At 42.5% G+C, this 12,980-nt stretch overlaps 1 protein-coding gene across 5 annotated transcripts in view; it reads left to right on the forward strand.

Annotated features, from left to right (window-relative positions):
- Positions 1 to 12,980, forward strand: part of RNF121 (ring finger protein 121) — an 84,359-nt gene that overhangs the window by 7,285 nt on the left and 64,094 nt on the right. The gene's annotated exons all lie outside the window — the stretch shown is intronic.

Consider the following 12,980-nt stretch of genomic DNA (forward strand, 5'->3'; position numbering starts at 1 on the left):
ACAGTGGTAAAGAATCTGCCTGCTTATGAGGGAGATGCGGAAGATGCAAGAGATACGGATTTGATCCCTGGGTCTGGAAGATCCCCTGGAGCAGGAAATAGCAACCCACTCCAGTATTCTTGCCTGGAAAATTCCATGGACAGAGAAGCCTGCCGGGTCCATGGGTCACAAATAATCAGGCACAATGAGCACATACACAGGCTGGTCATTAAGGGAAGGTCGGAGAGAGAATAAGAAAAGATGAAGAGGAATGTTCTAATTTTTTGAATGCAGGAACTGTCTTTCTCATCTCTGCATTCCTCTGCCTTAGCCAGTGCTTGGCAATAGCAGACATTGATTATATTTGTTGAATAAATGAGAATGTTTATAGATGTGGATTCTACTCAGGTTTAAGGAAGCGTTGACTAAATTGCAAAGATTAACTGACACACTGTCTGGCCTGGCCTGGCAGTAATACAATAGCTCCTGACAGTACTATTTGCTTATAAACCGCTTTTCCAATTTTCATGAATGCCGTCTTGCTCCTCACCAGTGAGTCATAGCACGGAATCTGAGGACCTGCTCTGTGCCTCCAGTGCCCTGTGTAGACATCGGTCAGCACTTGGCTGTGTTGTGTTGTCTGTCTCCTCCACTGAGCAGTGGACTTACTGAGGGGACAGACCATATCACCTCTGTGTTCCCAGCACCTGTTCTTTCACAATAGTTACCATAGAGTAGATATTCAAATGCTTATTGCAGGATCTTAAATCTAATCCATTTGCCCATGTCAAACACTCCCTGCAAGTGGTCACCTTGTCTGTGTTTAAACACAAAGAATCAACCTGCCAATGCAGGAGACCTGCCTGGAGAAGATCATCTGGAGGAAGAAATGGCTACCCACTTCAGTATTCTTGCCTAGGAAGTCCCATGGACAGAGGAGCCTGGTGGGCTACAGTCTGTGGGGTCACAAAAGAGTTGGACACAACTTAGCGCAACTAAATAACAGTGAAAGGGAGTTTATCATTCTTTGGTCAGCCTCTTCCTTCTTTGATTTCCTCTGCTGCAGTATTCTTCAGATTGGGCTGGAATTCTCATTTCTGTAGCTTCATCTTTTTAGTCCTCTCTTTCTAGATCCTACTTCTTTGCATCTTTGACCCATGATGGAGGCACATGCCCTGCCAGAGAATCCTCTGACGAATTTAGGTTCACTCCACTTGGGGTTAATTAGGTTCAGTTCACCTGGGGCTATTGGCCTAAAAGCTTACTCTGTGGAAGTCAACCCAGGATAACCCACCCAGTGTCATTCCTCTTCTCTATTTTATTTCTTTGTGTTTTCCCTTCTTGAAGTCATTTATCTTTCTGTTCCTCAGAGGAAAATCTGTCGGTAAACATAAACTCATTAGTTCCCTCTAAAGTGCAGCTATCCCAAGAGGATGCTGAGTTATGGCCATGGGGCTTTTGGCCCTGAGCAACGAGGGAGAACCAGTGGGGAAAGGGGAAGCTGGAGGCAGAGAGCATAGCCCTGTCATGGTCTGTTCCCTCTGCCCTCCTTCCCCCTTCCCAGTAGGATGTTCTCAGTAACTGAGTGTGTCTGTTACTGAGGACGTCTCCAGTGGCGTTCTACTCCCCATTTGCCCATAGGATTGAGCCCACTCTCTTGCTGAGGTGTCATTAAGCTTCCTGTCATGTAGCTCTCTTTCTAATGATAACAAACAATAGCTAACTTTTTTAGTCGATGCTGCGTGGCAGGCATTACACCAAGCATTTTACATGCATTAGCTATTTTAATTCTCTTTTAATACTATTATTGTCATCACTTTCCAGATGAATAAAAACTGAGGCATTGCCAAGTCACTTATTCAGGGGTGGATAGCTTGTAAGTAGAACTGAGATTTGAACCCAGAGATGGGATGCCATGATCTCTATTGCTGGTATACTCTATAACATGAATTTACTGTTTTCAAAATTCACCATATATTTATTGAGCATTTAATTTTGCCAGATACTTTATTTTGTGTTGGGAATTCATAAATTATTATAGAGGGACTTCCTTGGCAGTCCAGTGGTAAAGACTCCACTCTTCCACTGCAGGGGGCACAGGTTCGATCCTTGGTCAAGGAACTAAGATCCTGCATGCTGCGCGTTGTGGCCAAAAAGAAAAAACAACCAAACAAAAAGAACCCTACAAATGTTTAAAGAGACTCTGTGCTTCAAGAGTTCATGGTCTAGTAGGGAGAAGGACCCCCTAAGTGATAATGACCAATGGAGTGTGATTAGTGAAGTCATGTACAGGTACCACAGGTACGTGGCAGAGTGTGAAAGTATTATTTGGGAGAGTTAGGGAAGACTTCAGAGAGGATATGACATTGGGCTCATTCTTAAAGCAAGAATAATGTTTGTCATATGATCAAGAGACTAATTTATACCAAGGTAAAAGCACATATATGTGAAGGACTGGAGGCATATTATCTCTAAGCGTACTATTAAACGTACCTTTCTCTACTAATAAAACTTTAGTGATACCTGCTTGCTTTATGCAGTGCACTGTGTTAGGTACTTAAGTTGAGAAGAAATATACTAATTCATGTTTCATGCCTTCAAAGAGCTTTCATAGTTCAGTTAGAAAAGTAGCACATATAGTTCAATTGGCAAGGCTATAATTATAAAATAAGACGTTCTAAATACCTCATCAGTAGAAAAACTGCTGTTGGGAAAGTAAATCTCTTCTTATCACAATGGTTAGGGAAGACTTCATGGAGAAGGAGATGCCTGAGCTGGACCTTAATGGATGATTTAAGTTTCACTAGAGAGAGCATTAAAACTTAATTTAATTTAATTTAATTAAAGCATTAAAGAGAGGCTTAAAGCTCAACATTCAGAAAATTAAGATCATGGCATCTGGTACCATCACTTCATGGCAAATAGATGGGGAAACAGTGGAAACAGTGGCTGACTTTATTTTTCTGGGCTCCAAAATCACTGCAGATGGTGATTGCAGCCATGAAATCAAAAGACACTTACTCCTTGGAAGGAAAGTTATGACCAACCTAGATAGCATATTCAAAAGCAGAGACATTACTTTGCCAACAAAGGTCCGTCTAGTCAAGGCTATGGTTTTTCCAGTGTCATGTATTGATGTGAGAGTTGGACTATAAAGAAGGCTGAGCACAGAAGAATTGATGCTTTTGAACTGTGGTGTTGGAGAAGACTCTTGAGAGTCCCTTGGACTGCAGAGAGATCCAGCCAGTCCATCTTAAAGGAGATCAGTCCTGGGTGTTCATTGAAAGGACTGATGTTGAAGCTGAAATTCCAATACTTTGGCCACCTGATGCAAAGAGCTGGCTCATTTGAAAAGACCCTGATGCTTGGAAAGATTGAGGGCAGGAGAAGGGGACGACAGAGGATGAGATGTTGGATGGCATCACCAACTCGATGGACATGAGTTTGAGTAAACTTCTAGGAGTTGGTGATGGACAGGGAGGCCTGGCGTGCTGCGGTTCACGGGGTCACAAAGAGCTGGACACGACTGAGCAACTGAACTGAACTGAGAGCATTAGAAATAAAGGTCCCAAGTAAATATGAGAAAGTAAATGTGATTGGGGATCAGCAAGTAAGAGAGGACTAAGTACTAAATGGAGAAACATAGGTTGGAGCCAGTATGAGGTTGACTTCAAATGCCAAGTTGAGGAATTAAGACATATCCACTCATTCCTTCAGTCAGCATTTATTGAATCCTTCAATACACCAGATACAGTGCAGGGGACACAAACATGAAGACATAACTCCTGCTTTCAGGGGGCTGATGGTCACATAGAGGAAGACAGACATGGAAACAGATGATTGCAGTGTAGTGCAAGTGTGTGTTATGTACTGTGGTGACAAAGGAGAGAGTGACTTGCTGCTTGAGGGAATCATTAAAGACTTAACAGAGGATGCTTGAGATGGTTCTTGAGGATTGAGTTCAGTACATAGTCTGTGAGAAAGGGAAGAGTGGTCCAGCAAAATGAAAAGATATGCAAAGGCTTAAAGGCGTTAGAATAGAATATTCTATTCTATTCCACATAGACTATTCTGGAAAGGGAGGGAGGTGGAAGGGGGGTTCATGTTTGGGAACGCATGTACACCCGTGGTGGATTCATGTCAATGTATGGCAAAACCAATGCAGTATTGTAAAGTAAAATAAAGTAAAAATAAAAATTAAAAAATAAAATAAAATAAAAATAAAAAATAAATAAATAAATAAAAAATAAAAAGCAATGCTGAAGGATGTGGCCAGGTGTAGAGAAACATAATAAAAGTGATTTTAAAGAAAAAAAAAGAATATTCTGGGAACTATAAGAATTCCTGTGTTAGTGGAATATAGATTAAATGTAGGGGGATAGCAGTGAGTGATAAAGTTGGCAAGACCTTTTTAACAACATGCTGCTGCTGCTAAGTTGCTTCAGTCGTGTCCGACTATGTGACCCCATAGACGACAGCCCATCAGGATCCCCCGTCCCTGGGATTCTCCAGGCAAGAACACTGGAGTGGGTTGCCATTTCCTTCTCCAATGCATGAAAGTGAAAAGTGAAAGTGAAGTTGCTCAGTCGCGTCCAACTCTTTGCGACCCCATGGACTGCAGCCTACCAGGCTCCTCTGTTAACAACATGCTAAGAGGCTTGAACTTACAACACACTCAGAGCTATGTCTCAGAATGATCAAATCTGGTAGAAGGCTGTAAGTTATTTTTGGAAGGATCAGCTTGGGGAAAGGAGAAGAAATTAGTTGGGAGTATTACAGTAGTCCAAGAGATTGTGGGGATCTAAGCAAAACCAAAAGCAGGGTGGAGAAAAGTGAGCAGCCATAAAAATATTAAATAGAGTGCACTTATTATTTTTTGCCTTTCCCATTCCATTCCTTAATTCATTCACTCACACATTCACTCAAGTGTTTGTTGAATATATAATGTATATTATTTATTCATTCTGATTCAAATACTTGCAACTTCAGAATGTCAGGAATTTTTCTAGGTTGGGTCCTTTCTCTTGTGAAGTTTACTTTCTAATAGGGGAAACACAGATAATGAATAAATAACTAGGAGGATAACTTCAAATGGTGTTAAGTACTCTGAGAAAAGGATGGAGAATGACTCAAGGAGAGATGCTACTTTCAATGGGGAGGTTTATGGAATGCCTCTGGGGAGGTGATATTTAAACTGAGACCTGAATGAAGAAGACTTAGCAGCTTGAAGATTTGGAAGCATACTGTGTCAAGTCGAGGGAGAACCAACTACAAATCGGTGGCAACGGGTTACGCATGTCTTGGGACCAAAGAAGAAGACCAGTGGGGCTGAGTTACAGTGAGCAAGAGAAAAATAGTACCGTATGAAGTCGCGGAGTTTGGCAGAGTCAGATATGTAAGGCCTTGTAGATGCTGCAGAATGTGTTGAATTTTATTGAGAGTACAATGAAGACTTTGGATGATTTTTAAAATAGTGAGGCGAGCTGATTTGCATTTTTCAAAAAGATCTTTTTGGTTACTTTGAGGAGAATGGATTGTAGGGGAGCGTTTGAGGAGGGCAGTTAAGAGGCTGTTGGCAGTAGTCTGAGTGAGAGATTCTGGAGTTGGGGGCGAGGGGGAGTGTGAGTAGGGTGGCAGAGATGGCGAGATGAAATTAGAATGCTTTGAAGTAGAGCCTACAGGACTTGCTGGTGGATTGGATATGGGACGTAAGGGATGAGAATAATCAAGCTTGACTTTCAGGTTTTTTGAGTTTGTTTTGCTCTCACTTCAGTAGTTGGCAACACCATGGCTGATGTTACTGTGTACTGACAGGACAGACTAGGAGAAATTTTTGTTGGGGTGAGGAGAAGGAAATACAGAAAACTTGTGTTTGTCTATGCTGAGTTTGGGATGGCTATGTAAACATCTAAGTGGTGGTGTTAATTAGGCAGTTGGAAATATGAATGTAGAGTGGGAGGAGAGTTCTGGACGTTGGTCTGAGACTCTGAAGATCTGCCTTTTTATCCTGTCTCTACCACACAGTTGTTACTGAGACAAGTCAGTGAGACACTTGAGTCACAGTGTTGTTGGCTTAAAGAAGTAATAAAGGTATTTGTTAGGCCAGCCTTGGGTGTATGGCGGGAGAATCCTGTTTATTCGTGTATCCATTCGTCAAGCATGCACTGAACATTTATCACGGCACTGTCTTAGCTGTGAAGGATAATGAAGACCTAGGCTCTGCTCTCAGGCTGCTCGTAGTCCAGTGGAAGAGTTAGTGAAATAAGCAGATGTAACAACTGCTGTAATACAGAGACTCACAGAGCTCTCTGTGAGCACAGAAAATGGCAAGAGATCAAGAGAGGCTCCCCAGAGAAGTGGCATTTCAGCTGGTGTGGAAAGAATGACCAGAGGTTAATCAGCCAAGAAAAGAAGGGAAAGACCCTCTGGGCAGAAGGAGCAGTATGAGCAAGGTGCGAGTGAGAGGGAGGGAACAGCAGGCCGGGGCACTGAGTAAGGTTAGTGTCACCGCAGCATCTTGAGTAGAGGGTGGGCGTGGTGAGAAAGGGGGACTGGAAAGGGAGGTGGGTGTGAGATCCCTGAGGAGTTTGGATTTTTATGTGTAGTGGGTGATTAACCGTGGAAGAACTTTAAGCACAGGTGAGTGGCGTGGATCAGATCTGCGTTCTAGAAAGATCACTCGGGGGACAGAAATGGAGAAGGGATTAGAGAGGCGAGGAAGACATACCTTAATCCAGGCAAGTAGTACTTCCAGATTTATCTAATTTCAAAGTGTGCTTTCTGGTGTATTATGTATAGTGCGGGGGAGCACGTGTTAAATGCCAGAGGTGTGCAGGAGCAGAGGAGGGTGAAACTGGAAGGCAGTCTGGGGCAGGTCATGGCCTTGTGTGGTCACATGAGCTCACTCTGAGTGCTTTCTGGGAGGGCACTATGTAGCCCACTGGGGAGTTCTTACTTTCTCTTACAGGCAGTACTAGGAAACCAGAAGATTTTGAACTTGAGTGCAGTGACTAGCAAGAAAGGCATGAGGTTGAAAGACCTGGATTATGTTTGTAGCTTGAATAATAGAAAGGAAGAGATGATAGAGACATTTCCTGCCCTACTGATCTAGGCCTTCTGGTAGAACCAACCATGTTCTTCAGTTTTTCCTTTTTCTTAATGCTTAAGAGGAGGCGTCACTTTCTAACTTAAAACCCACAGAGGATGGAGCTCCTGTGCCAGCTGTGCATCACTGATGTGATCCAGATACCAGGCTGTCTCTTTAGGCCAAGTTTGACCTCCTCAAGGAGAAGAAAGGGCATTTCAAGCAGAGCCGGCGTCTCAGTTAGTGCTCTCATGTGCTTGCTATCTCTCACTGGCTAAGGGAATGGAGGGAGGGTGGCTGGTTTTCTAAGTAATGGAACGTTTTGATGACTACTTCTTAGCATGGGCCACTGTAAGAATAGCTTATACTGAAGTTGCTTCTTACTCTCAGGGAGCAGCAGCAGTCTCAGGGGTAACTGGTAGTAGCCAATGTAAATAAGTTCTGTTGGTTTCAGGTGGCTTTCCCAGTTCCTCTGGATTCTTCTACAACATCATTCCCACTGTTTTGTTCAAGTGAGAGTTACTCAGCCTCTGTGTATTTCCAGATCATGTGCTTTATGTCTAGTGCTAGGTGTGACATGTGAGGGAGATGCTGAACAAGTAAGGCATTATTCTTGTCTTCAAAGCAGTTAAAAGCAGTAATGCCCACCTAACATTTACTGAACATGTGCAGTGCTTTGAAATGTGAAAATGAGTAAGATTCAGATGATTATCAGACCACTTTGGATTGCTAAATGGGAGAAAATATTTGTAAACTGTATTTCTGATGAGGGATTTATATTTGGGATATGTGATGAGCTCTTACCAGTTAATAAGAAAAAGGTAAATAATGCAGTAAAATATGAACAAATGATCTGACTAGACCTTTTTCAAAAAAGAAAATCACAAATGGCAATAAGCACTTGAAAAGATGTTGAACATCATTAGCCATCAGAAAAATGCAAATCAAAACCACGATACCACTTCATGCCCAATATGATGCTATAATCAAAAAGATGTAATAACAGGTGTTGTGGATGTAGAAAAATTGGACTCCTCCTGCACTGCTAGTGGAAATGTAAAATGGTACAGTTGCTGTGGAAAACAGTTTGTCAGTACCTCAGAAGGTTAAGCATGGATTTGCCATATGACCCAGTAATTCCACTCTAGATATATACTTGAGAAATAAAAACATTTGTCTCCATAAAAACTTACACAAATGTTCATAGCAGTATTATAATAGCCAAAAAGTAGATGGCTCAAATGTCTATCACCTGGTAAATGGTTACATAAAATGTATATCCATACAGTGGAAGATTACCTGTTCAAAAAAGGCGTGAGCTACTGATACATGCTGTATCATGATACATGGATAAGCCTTGAAAAACATGCTACCTATTATGCACCATAAAAGAAGCCAGTAAGTAAAGACAGCATATTGTGTGACTTTATTTATATGAAAGATCCAGAACAGACAAATCTATAGAGATATAAAGTAGATTAGGGGTTGCTTAGAGCCTGGTGGGCTGCCGTCTCTGGGGTCTGAGGCAACTTAGCAGCAGCAGCAGCAGGTCTAGGGAAAGGAATGGGGAGGGCAGTGAGCTTTGAGCTTTCTTTATAGTGTGATGGAAATGATTTAAAATAAGATGGCTGTACAACTCTCTAAATATATGAAGAGTCAGTGAATTGTCTACCTGAGATGGATGCTATGCCTCAATAAAGCCTTAAAAGGAAAAGATCCTTGACCTCAAGATGATTAGAGTCTAGACATAAAAACAGACTCAGAAACAAGTATTATATTAAATGTAGTAAATGTGACCTTAGAGATTTGTGCAAATTGTGAATTTCTGGAGAACAGAGGAGGAAGGGAACTACTCTGCCTGAGGAGATCTGCTAGACTCTAAGCTCCTTGAGAGTGAGAGCTGTTATTTATTTATTATTGTATTCCCTGTCTAGAGCATAGCATGATTAGTTAACAGTTGTTGAATGGGTGTGTGAGTGAAAAGTTGGAGAATATGTCACAAAAGAGGTGGTATTTGAGCTGCATCTTAAGGAATAGAAATGAGCTAGAGAGTGAAGGTCAGGAAAGAATTCTAGGAAGAGAAGACCGCAGCAGCCAAAGCACCGAGGGAGAAAAGGGAGGAGCATGATAGAGTGGTAGGTGATTGAGTGAGGCTGGAGTGAAAGGCCGTTTGTTGGAGGTGTTGAGATAAGTAGCTGGTTGTACCAGATTATGAAGTGCCTTGTGTGTCATACCAAGGAGTTTTGGACTTCAATCCAAAGGCAGTAGGAAATTGTCATAGTTTGTCAGAGTAGGGGGCTGATGCAGGCAGATGGTGTCTGATAAAGTGGCTGCTTCTGTTATGAATTGTTCTGGCAGAGAGAGCACCTCGGAAGTGACTGCACGTCTAGGAGAGAGCACCAGATAAAGTCTGGACCAACGAGGTGTGGCAGTGAAAATCTGGAGGGAGATTTCATAGGTGGGTGGATATTCCAGACACATGGGCTTTAGGAGTTTCGTAGTTCAGTTCTGGAAGGGCTTCTGGACGAGGTGATGTCTGGGTTGGTCTTCAAGGATGGGTAGAAAAGTAAAGAGTGTATGGAAAGCTGGAGTGCAGGTAGGAAAGAGAGAGGAGGACCAGGTGGAGAGGAACCCAGTTGGAGAAATAGACATTTTATGAGGTAGGAATTGAAGAACCCGGGAAGTGAGCATTAAATGCCCCCAAATTTGATGATTGTTGAATGTGAGAGAGGTCATTAAATATTCCTTCCACTTCTGTAGAAGTTCAGTTGGCCTGGAGCATGCGCTTTTCTGGTGATAGCGGGAGGGGTAGAGTGGTGGGCAGACAGCAGCCACAACAGTTATCCCAGCCAGTGTCTGCTCTCACTCCGCTGCCCACGGTGTACTGTCCATGGCAGGCTTCACAGTTTGACTAAGCATGACCAATGTCTTCATGGTCCCCAGATGATTTATGAGGTCTGGAAAATGAGGTAATTGCACTGTAATTAATTGGCCTTGAATTCTTGCTGGGCTAAGGAGTTAGAGAAAAATGTAAACAAGAAGGAAAGTGGGAGTTACAAATATGGGTATGCCATGAAACTTTGGACTTCACATGTTATGGTATCTTACCGCAAGAGACAGAGGCAGCTAGCATGATGGTTTTGCTGTATTCGTAACAGGTTCAGAAACTAGCTAATCTCTCCTTTCTCTGGGCTTACACAGCATTTTGTTTATGTGTCAGTGGTTACCTTTATCATATTATGTTTAATAGTCTCCCCTCCTACCCCTTGGACTGTGACTACCGCAAGGGCAAAGATTGGACTTCGTCATCTCCAATGTTTTGTGAAAGAGTGATGTCTCTAGCTGCACGGTTGCTCAGTCTCTGACTTGAGAGGATCAGTTGAGACCTCTGAAGTGCCAGGTTGCCCTGGTGGATGGGGTTCCAGAGTTTAGGGCCCTTTGCAGTTAACAGGTACCTGAAGCTAGGGCAAGAGGCTGTCCTCCAAGTGATGGATATTTCTGATGCTTGCATATGGTCGTTGCTTGGTAAATTTTCATTGACTTAATTTGGTAGCATCCTGTTATATCACATCTCACCACAGTTGAGGCATTTGCTTTCACTTCTGTGGTAACTAAGGAAACTGTGGCAGTCTAGAAAGTCGGAGTATTATAGCTGACTCCAAAGCTTTGGAGTTAGATTTGGCATGAATTATTACAGTATTTTACCTTTGATGGGCCTTGAAAATCACTTAAACCCACCTCCTCCTGTATATTTGGGGAAACTGAGGTGTAGAGAGAAATGCCTTGTTTGTTGACATATAGCAAGTAAATAGCTATGCCAAATGAGGACTTACAACTTTTTCTCATCACTGAGGAAGGTGGTTGTTGCTCTGGAGCCATTTCTTGGGGCGAAAAGTGGGAATAACGTAAAAGCCAAGGAAATAAGGCATTCTGCATGGGCTAGTTTTACTATCCAGCCTGCCCATGTTCTCCGTTTGTTGGAAACCTGTTTGGGGAAACCAGAGTGTCTACGTGTAGCCACATGATAGCCTACTTTTTCATTGTTTCTTCTCGCACTCTGCTTTATTTTTCTTTATAACACTGCTACCAGAAATTATTTCATACTAAAAATGTATATTTACTTGCATATTTATTATGTCTTCTTCCTTAGATGGTTTTATAAGGGAAGAGACTTTATGACTGTCTTGTGCTTGAATGAATGAGCAGATGAACAGATACTTTTTGGCTGTCCCCAAGATGCCAAGCACATGCTTCCTGTGATTTTGCCATTTGTAGGTCTTGACATGTCTGTTTCTTTGTTTGGGATTGATCATTCTTGAATATATCTAAACCTTCCTTAAGCACAGAATATACATTATTGGCAAATGACTGTCCAGTAACTTTTCAGTGCTCATATGAGTAGAGAATGAGGTTACCTTTTTTTGTGGATTTAGTATAGTGGATATAGTATAAGATTTAGCCACTTGATTAGTTAAACCCAGTAGAGGACAGAATCTTGGAAGCAGTAGAGCAATGGGACTTGGCAGCCAGGGAGAGAATTCTTGGTGCATAGCTGTGGAGAGACAGCAGGATTCAGGGCTGACTTACCCAGTAGGCACAGTGCCCAGTGGCCCATAAAAATGTCTTAATTTCTTTTAATCAGAAGAGAAAATGGATATAATCCACCTTGGATTGTACATCTTTATATTAATGCAGTTATAAAATATATTTTTAAATACTTTAAAAGTTTTTCATTTTTCTTTATTTTTGGCTGTGCTGGGTCTTCATTTCTGCGCACAGGCTTTCTCTGGTTGCAGCAAGCAGGCACTGCTCTCTAGTTGCAGTGCGTGGGCTCCTCACTGTGGTGGCTTCTTGCTGCAGAGCGTAGGCTCCAGAGAGCGGGCTTCAGTAGTTGCGGCGCACAGGCACAGTAGTTTTGATGCGTGGACTTAGGTGCCCCTCGGCATGTGTAGCCTCCACAGTGCAGGAACTGAACCTATGTCCCCTGCATTGGCAGGCAGATTCTTAGCCACCGGACCACCAGGGATGTCCCAATATATATATTTTTTAATGTAGGAAGGGTTCCACAAAGGCAGAAGTAGCTAGGGCCCATGAAAGTCATAATGTGGCCCTCGCATGACCTTGTGGCTAGTCATTGGCTTGGCCATTTGAGGCCCAAAGCTTTGACTCTGATTTCTTCCTTAAGGTCTGCGATTCTTTCCCCATCACTCCTGTCCCTGTCCCCCATAATGTCATCTTTAGTGAGTGATTTTCTTCTTTATACCTCATTTGTGTGTTCTGTAAAATGGAGAGTTGTGCTCCCTCTACTGAGTAAATGCTTTTAAAAACAGCCTACTTGTTTTATTTTTTATCCGTCTTCTCAACGGCAGGAAAAAATGTCTGGTTCATCTTTGTAACTCCATGCCCAGCCCAGAACCTACACATTTAGTACAGAAGTACCTTAAATGAGAGTTGAATAAATGATTAAATGTATCAGATTTCACAGATAGCTTCAGAGGCTTTCTTTCCTTTCTCTATAGAATGCTTTCCATATATTCTCTCAGTTCAATTGCTCAGTAATGTCCGACTTTGTGACCCCATGAACCACAGCATGCCAGGCCTCCCTGTCCATCACCAACTCCCAGAGTTTCCCCAAACTTACGTCCATTGAGTTAGTGACGCCATCCAATCATCTCATCCTCTGTTGTCCCCTTCTCCTGCCTTCAGTCTTTCCCAGCATCAGGGTCCTTTCAAATGAGTCAGCTCTTCACATCAGATGGCCAAAGTATTGGAATTTCAGCTTCAACATCAGTCCTTCCAATGAACACCCAGGACTGATCTCCGTTAGGATGGACTGGTTGGATCTCCTTGCAGTCCAAGGGACTCTCAAGAGTCTTCTCCAACACCACAGTTCAAAAGTATCAGTTCTTCGGCACTC

This window comes from Ovis canadensis, chromosome 15 (assembly GCF_042477335.2).
Source record: "Ovis canadensis isolate MfBH-ARS-UI-01 breed Bighorn chromosome 15, ARS-UI_OviCan_v2, whole genome shotgun sequence".
Lineage (NCBI taxonomy): Eukaryota > Metazoa > Chordata > Mammalia > Artiodactyla > Bovidae > Ovis > Ovis canadensis.